Here is an 8,279-nt window from a genome sequence, read left to right on the forward strand (position 1 = left end):
TGGGACTTTTATATGAGCTAAAAGACCGACAGAAAACTTTTCTACTCCATTAAAAAGGCATTAATGCCCTAAAAATCTTAAAATATGCCGTAAAAACCTAAAAATATGTCTTTACTACCTGTTAAATGCGGCTTCTCCCAGGAAAATTTCCCCCAGGGGTCAATTATTCCCCTTTAGAAGATTTTTCTGGTTATCAAAAATCATTTATTTATTTATTTTGTTTTCATTATGAAAAATTTATCCCTACATCTAAATATTTAAATGGATTTTCTGTCTGTGTGTGCGTATGTTCTCTATACAAATCTACAATTTTAGACCGATCGTTGCCGAATTTTGAAATATGTATATACCAAACAGGTCCCGGATTGAACGACAGGCTACTTTAAAAGTTTGTCAGAGCAGGGCAAATGCCCAAAATAGGCAAAATAATCTGTCGGGCAACAATGGTTACTGAGCTTCAACAATCACGTTCCGAATGTTTAAGGTTTGCTTAGGTTACCACGGTTCCCTAGCAATGTGTTTCAGATATGCGTTTATGGCTTTACAATGGTTTGTCCCTTTTTCAATCCTCCCAGCAATTGAAGAAAACCCGGGCAGTACCGGGTTATTATATAGATAGTCTTCTATGTGTATAAAATTAATTGTCTGTTTGTCTGTGTGGGTGTATGTTCTCTATACAAATCTACAATTTTAGACCGATCGTCACCAAAGTTTTCATATATACGAAACAGGACCCGAATTGAACGATAGGCTACTTTAAAAGTTCGTCAGAGCAAGGTAAATGATCGAAATGGGCAAAAAATAACTGTCGGGTTACAATGGTTCCTGGGTCTCAACAATCCGTTCCGGAATGCTTACTTTGGACGGTTCCCTAGCAATGCGTTTCAGACATACATTTTATGCCTTTACGATGGTTTGTTACTTCTCTAATGCTGCCAGTATTATGTATAATAGTTTTGTTCCTTTATAATGGTTTGTCACTTTTTCAATCCTCCCAGCAATTGAAGAAAACCCTGGCGGAAGCGCCGGGTGTTATAGCTAGTACTCAATATAATTTAGAAAAAAATTTTTTTTGGACGTCTAAATTATATATGACATGAATGTCGCTCTCCACTTGTTAATACAAGGTATAATGTATCTGTATCTTGTATTAACAAGTGGAGAGCGACATTCATGTCATATATATAGCCATCTGGTGGCTCGTCGTCCATGAGCTATTAGCTGATCGGTTCACCGTCCATTGCACGGTTCCGTTCGGCACATATTACGCTCTAGCGAAGGAAAATCTCTATCTCCTCTGTAGCTTAGTGGTCAGAGCACTCGTCCGGCAATCGAGGGACCCGGGTTCGACTCCCGGTAGGGGCAGCGATGAGTTTTTTTCCTTCCTTCCTTAAAAAATTAACATCTCAAATAATAAATATCTTCACAACATCCAGTCTTCCGTATGTCTTGTCTAAATTATAGCCAGAATAATTTCATCTTTCAGATCACACACACACACAAGACAGTGCTAGAAAAGAAGGATTTGTAAAAGGAATTTCCATTTTCTAAAAATCTAAAACTTCTGTTCTTTCATTGATACGCCTACCTTCAAAATCATAAAAAAAACATTAAAAAAATGTATATATATACATTTTTTCTCTTATCCAAACTTATTCAATTGAGTTTAATTGTATTTTCCCCCCTCATTCAAACACTATTTTCAAGACCGAAAGGATAAACAATAAATTCGTACAGAATGCAATCAATGAGTGTAAATGTGGTTTTAATTAAACTTTCACTTCAGGGATTCTTCAAAGTTTCTATTTAATAAGTTTTCTTATTCTTTTCTTTTTGTCATGTTAAAGTTTGATGAGGAAATTGAAAAAAACGAAAATAATGTTTGTATTTGTGGCATATAAAAACATTATTTTCTTTTTCCTTCTCGGATTCAATCGCAAAAAAATTTTAATTTACTTTGCTATAATCATAATGAAAAGAGAAAAAAAAACCAAGAGTTTCTTTCCCCCAAAATAATTTTTCGTTGCCGGTTTTATTAGTGGAAATTCGAATTGTAGGAAAGAATTGAGAGTAATTATAAAGTTTCAAACAGGGTAATTTATCAACTGGAGAGGAAAACTTAATTCCGGGAAGAAAGTTTCCCAGGGTTTTGTGTCGAAGGCCCACACCCCCGCCCGTAAACCGATGGTACGCAATAGAGAGGCGTATCACCAAGAGTTTTCTGTAAATTAAATTTATGCTACTCCTTAATCAGATGGGTGAAAACTTCACATAATCAAATACGAATGGATTTCTTGCGGAATTTGAGAGGAATTTTCAAAGTCGTGTGCGCGAGGGTAATGCCTTTTATTCCAGTGGTTTTCTCTCAATTCATCTCGAGACGCAAGTGGAGGAATCACTGAAAATTCTGGGTTGCTGCAGTATGTGTGTTGTGAAGCGGGGGGGGGGATTTTTAAACGCTTCTCAACAAAGTATTCCAAAATACAGTCGAATCCCGTTATAACGAACTCCATAAAGAAACTCATGGATAACGAACTAACTCGTTATAAAGGAATTCCAAGTTTTTGCATTGTTTCTATGTAAACTTATCTAGAATGATTAGAAAAGTGTTCGTTAAAACGAGATTTTCACTATAACGGTATTCGTTAAAACGAGATTTTCACTATAACGGTATTCGTTAAAACGAGATTTTCCCTATAACGGTATTCGTTAAAACGGGATTCGACTGTAGTTCAGTGCATCGGCGACATATCAGTGTATTTCTCTGTAACCTTTTTATTGTATATTTCTCTGGAACATTTCAGTATAATTCTGTACAGCATTCCAGGATACCTCTCTGTAGAGCGCACGAGTGGTAAGATGCTCGTCTTCCACTACGAGGTTGTCGTCGAGGTCCATGGGTTCGAATCCAGCCAAGAGAACATCAGAAAAAAGTTCTTTACCTATCAAGCCTAGGACGACAACTGATAGATGGCTGATTTATTCCCTACCTAACTCCACTAGTTAGACATTGCAAAAAAACTAGAGTTGGTGTGTAGTAAAGTGGAATATCTCTGTATAACATGACGCAATATCTCTCTATAAGAGTGGTTTCCACATTTTTTCAGGTCATGCGCCCCCCCCCTTCCTCCACCAAAGTATTTCTGAAATACTGACGCCCGTGAAACTCCATAGATCTTTCACTAAATTTGGTTTTCACATTAAAAAAAATAGTTTTTGCTTTGCATTCTTTTAAATTTTGCAAACCGGGAACTCCCCCACCCGTCTTCCTCGTTCCCCGTTACTTGATTTTTCTTCATTTTATTGGCACGGAGTGGGGGGGGGGCGTCCATGGACTCAGTGAAACCCAAAACGTTTAAAATCCCTGACCAAACCCTTTTCAAAGAAAACGCTGAAAGAGGAAAAATACAAGAAAAAAGTCACACATCAAAAAGAAATTATTAAAAAAAATGAAACTGATATGAAAATTCTGAAAAGTTCTATGTAAGCCTAAATAGAAAAACTGTCCCCTCCACGTCCATTGTTGGCTCCAAGTTCGGAAATCACCGCTCTACAATATTTAATAAAATGTGCCGACAATATTTGAGAACAATATTTCCACAGAATTTCACCAACATTTTTTACAAAATAATTTCACAACATTTTTTACAAAATAATTTTACGTTTCAGAATATTTTTCTACAAAATTCTACAGTATTTCAGAATATTTTTCTACAACAAATTCCACAATATTTAACAATATTTTCTACAAAATTCCACAATATTCAGAATGTTTTTCTACAAAATTCACTAGTATTTCAGAATATTTTTCTACGAAATTCTAAAGTATTTCAGAATATGCTTCTACAAAAAAATTCCACAATATTTCAGAATAGTTTTCTACAACAAATTCCACAATACTTCACAATATTTTTCTACAAAATTCCGAAAATACCAAAATTGCGAAATTTCAGAACGTTTTTTTACAAAATTCACTAGTATTTCAGAATATTTTTCTACGAAATTTTACAGTATTTCAAAGTATTTTTCTACAAAAAAAAGTCCACACTATTTCGCAATATTTTCTACAAAAAAATCCTCAAAATTTCAGAATATTTTTCTACAAAATTTCATAATACTTCCGAGTATTTCTTTACAAAACCTCACCAATATATTTGGCTACAAAATAATTCCACAATACATCACCACGGAGCTTCAGAACACTTTCTACAAGATCTCACCAATATCTCTAGACAACACCTCCGAATATTTCTCAACAAACTTTCAAGACAAATTTCAAAACAATTATATCAGAATATTCCTCAGTATATCATATATTTCAGAAACATTTTCAAAACATATAAAGACTCGATACGTATGTGGAACGACCCGGATTCTCTCAAATGGAAATATTCAAAAACTTAAGAAACTGGAAAATCTCTAAAAAAATTCTAAAATAATCTTCCTCCCCCCGTCCTTGATAATCCAATTTTTCGTGCTAATTATGACCTATCACAGAAGTAATTCTTAATTGCATTTTAAATAAAACTCACGTTTTAAAATATATGTATTTTTAAAAGTCCATTATTTTTCTCTTCTTTGCATTTAATTAATTCATCGCTTTAATTCCCTCGGGTAGAAACACCAAATCGGTTTTCCAGCTGAATAAACTAGATAATTTTTTGTAAAACAGTTTAAATGCGAATTTGAAGAAAAAAAAATATTACTTTTTTGATATTTTCTGTAACTGGATGATGTATTTTTGATCGGATGATCATATTTATAATACTGAAAAAAAAGTATTTTCTTTTAAAATTAATTTTTGTGTTTTATTATCTGAATTAACTCAATTAATGTCAAATAAATGTATATTTATGGGTTTAAAAAAATATTTACATAAGGAATAATCCTATTTAGTTATTAATGTTTGTGGATTTTTTTACCATTGTTGAATTTTTAAAATAGTTATTTAAAGATCTAAAAAAAAAAAAAAACGAAAAAAAATTCAGGAAATCACTTAAAATATAATGAATATCTCGTGGCATACTATGTGGAACACAGGAGTTGTTTCTGTAGGACCCAATTTAAAAAATATATACAATGAATACAAGGAATTTATGTACAGGGTGATTCAGGAAAGGTGGGGAAAAAACTTTAAGAGGTGGTAGTACACACAAAAACAAACAATTCTGTGGTGTTTGGTCAGAACATGATCACTCCAAAATCACATTTTTGAGATATAGAAATTTTCATTGCCATTTAAAAATCAAAAATAAAGCATACACACAAATACAAATGAAATATCATACATCAGCATGTTGTTTAGCCGCACGCACGTATTTGTGAGTTTGTCCCACTTCTAATTAGTTTTAATTAGTAAGACTTACTTTTAGATCAAAAAGCCACTTTTTGGAGATGCAGTCGAATCCCGTCATAACGAACTCCAAGAGACCGGGAAAAATCACTTTAAAACGAATTTTCGTTATAAAGGAATTCCAGGTTTTTGCAGTGTTCCTATGTGAAATTGTCTGGGGGGGGGGGAAAGATTAGAAATGTCTTCGTTAAAACGAGATTTTCGCTATAACGGTATTCGTTAAAACGGTCTGACCAAATACAACAGAATTTTCATCAAAGAATGCATGGTGTCTTAATGAAATGCAAACGTGCTACAGATTGCAATATAGTAAAACAAAGGATACGAGGAGAAAACACAAGAATAATGTATACGTTATGAAAGCAATTTTAGTGAATTACAAGGTCATTTTAAGCAATTTTAGTGAATTACAAGGTCATTTTAAGCAATTTTAGTGAATTACAAATCGCAATGCCTGTGGGGGGGGGGGGGGGAAAGCTCACTTTTCATTCGTGCTGCCTCTGTGGTACTTCCGTTTGCAGCTCCGTATTTGAAATGCATGTCTGCTTCTTCAGTATTACTAAAGTGTGCCATTAACCCATACGTTACAATTGTTAGAACGCGCGCGCTGGATTAACTTCACAGGACTGGTGCCCGCGCTTTTTATTTACCGTGACGCTGCGGGCAACGTTTTATTTAAGTTGCATACGGGTTTTCTTCTTCCCCAGGTTACATTTGCATGCATGGTATTACATTCTAAATGGTAGTACATGGTAGAGTATATTCTTTTCTTTCCGATAAATTTCAACAGGAATGCCGTTTTAACGTTGGCGGAGCGGCCGTTTCGAAACGCGCTAGCGCGTTTGCGTTCCATGTTAGACCATGCATTCACTGATGACAATTGTTTGTATTGGTGTACTATCACCTGTCAAAGCTTTTCCCCATCTTTTCTGAATCACCTTCTGAAACATTCCGAAAGTGATTGTTTAGGCCCAGGAATCATTGTTGTCCGACAATTTTTTTGCCCATTTTGGGGAATTCGCTCAACTCTGACAAACTTTTGAAGTAGCCCATCGTTCAATCCGGGTCCCGTTTGGTATACAAGCAAAATTTTGACGCCGATAGATCTAAAACTGTAGATTTGTATAGAGAACACACACGCTCGCGCGCGCGTCATGTAACACATAATTTTTATTTCTATTGCTCCTGAGAGCATTTTTATTGCATAGCATCATTTTTGCAACATGTTACATGCGCTACATTCACGATTGAATTATATACCGTGTGAAAACAAATAAAATATTTCATGACCGTAAAAGGGAACAGAACAAAACATTGGTTAAAAAGCAGAAATACTATTTTGTTTATATTTTGAAGAAAAACAAAATGAAATAGTTGAAATTTATGATGCATCTTTATTCTATTGCATTTGAATAAACTCTCGAGAATTTTATCTCTGCTGCGCCATAGCTCAATAAAACAATGCTAACATAAGTTTTTGTTTCATTTTGGATTTATTTCTTGATTTGAATCGTTTCATATAAAATAAGTTTTTATATTTTCTGTCTTTTCACATGATTATTTTACCTTATACGGAATTTTATCCTTCTAAAATATTGTACGTATTTATGTTTATTGCATGATTATTTTTCTGAATAAATATATGCATTGTAATATGTATGATGTTTATTGAAACCGTATCTATTAGCGTTTAATATTCAACTGATGGAAATTACAGAGGTTTTATTATATGAACCGAATGATTCAATTAGGGGTCGAAACTGGCTACTCGTGGGGTGGATACGACCTGTAATGAAATTGAACTTATTTTGATCATATTTTTTGGATTATGAATATAAGTTGGAAATTTAAGTCGTGTTTACTAAATTTTTTAAAATAAATAATAACTATTGATAATATATAATGCACTACCCATAAAAAAGATTAGAGAGCTTTTGGATTTAATCCAACATGTTTATCATACTTCTTTTTAAACGTGCAAATTGTGTTACAATTCACGACCCCCCCCCCCGGAGGTAAGCTATTCCATTTATCAAAAATCCTATTAGAGGAAAACTCCCTGCGACACCACTACCTGGAATTGTCGCTTACTGAACTATATTGGTGCACCCTCGTCGAAAAAGTTCATTGATGAAGTATTGATAACTCATGGTCCATTTTATGCATCGGTGATCCATCAACGGCAGAGTGCAGCAGATCCATATGCAAGGTTTACAAACGGTGAACTGCTTGTGGATTTGGAGCGCAAGTTCTTACAACCGTCTCATTTGTATATTTCCATCGGCGTCGCTCGCACCAGCGCCAGCTATCGGCTGTTTGTCCACTGTCTTAAAAGAATCCCCGTGTCCTTAGCGATTCTAACCCTGCAAACCGTTTTTTATTTCGGTTATTTTTATTAATTTTCAAATTTCTTCCACGGACTTTTTGCCCACCCTGTATCATTCACACATATATCGAACATATAATATCCAATTCTTAGAATCTTTCCCCCTTTTGAAACTATGAGAAGTTTTCAGAGAAAATCCCTATTTTTTTTTTTATTATTATTATTATTTTAGAACTTTCCGTATTTATCTGTATGCATAAAAACAGTTTTGAAACACTGAAAGGAATAAAAGAAACTTTTCTACTTTTTTTTTAGTTTCATTCTTCCCAACTTGGTAAGTGTCAGTCGTATTCGCGCAGAAGTTTCCGACTTTATCCCAGACATTCATGTTGTGTTTGGATTTGAAATTCCAGAGGTGGGAAGAAAAGAAAAAAAACCAAAAAAAAAAAAAACTAGAACATGAAATCACTGCCAAAACGAATTTTAGTACATGTCTACAGAAACGATTTATGCATTTTTTTCCCCCTTCTCTTAAAAAATTTATTTCTTATGCATTTTTAGAATCGAATTGTGCCGGAAAGAAAAACATTCTTGTTCCTT

Source organism: Pholcus phalangioides, unplaced genomic scaffold (genome assembly GCF_987345545.1).
Source record: "Pholcus phalangioides strain wild (caught in Gottingen) unplaced genomic scaffold, Ppha-v1.0 ptg000012l_1, whole genome shotgun sequence".
Classification (NCBI taxonomy): Eukaryota; Metazoa; Arthropoda; class Arachnida; order Araneae; family Pholcidae; genus Pholcus; species Pholcus phalangioides.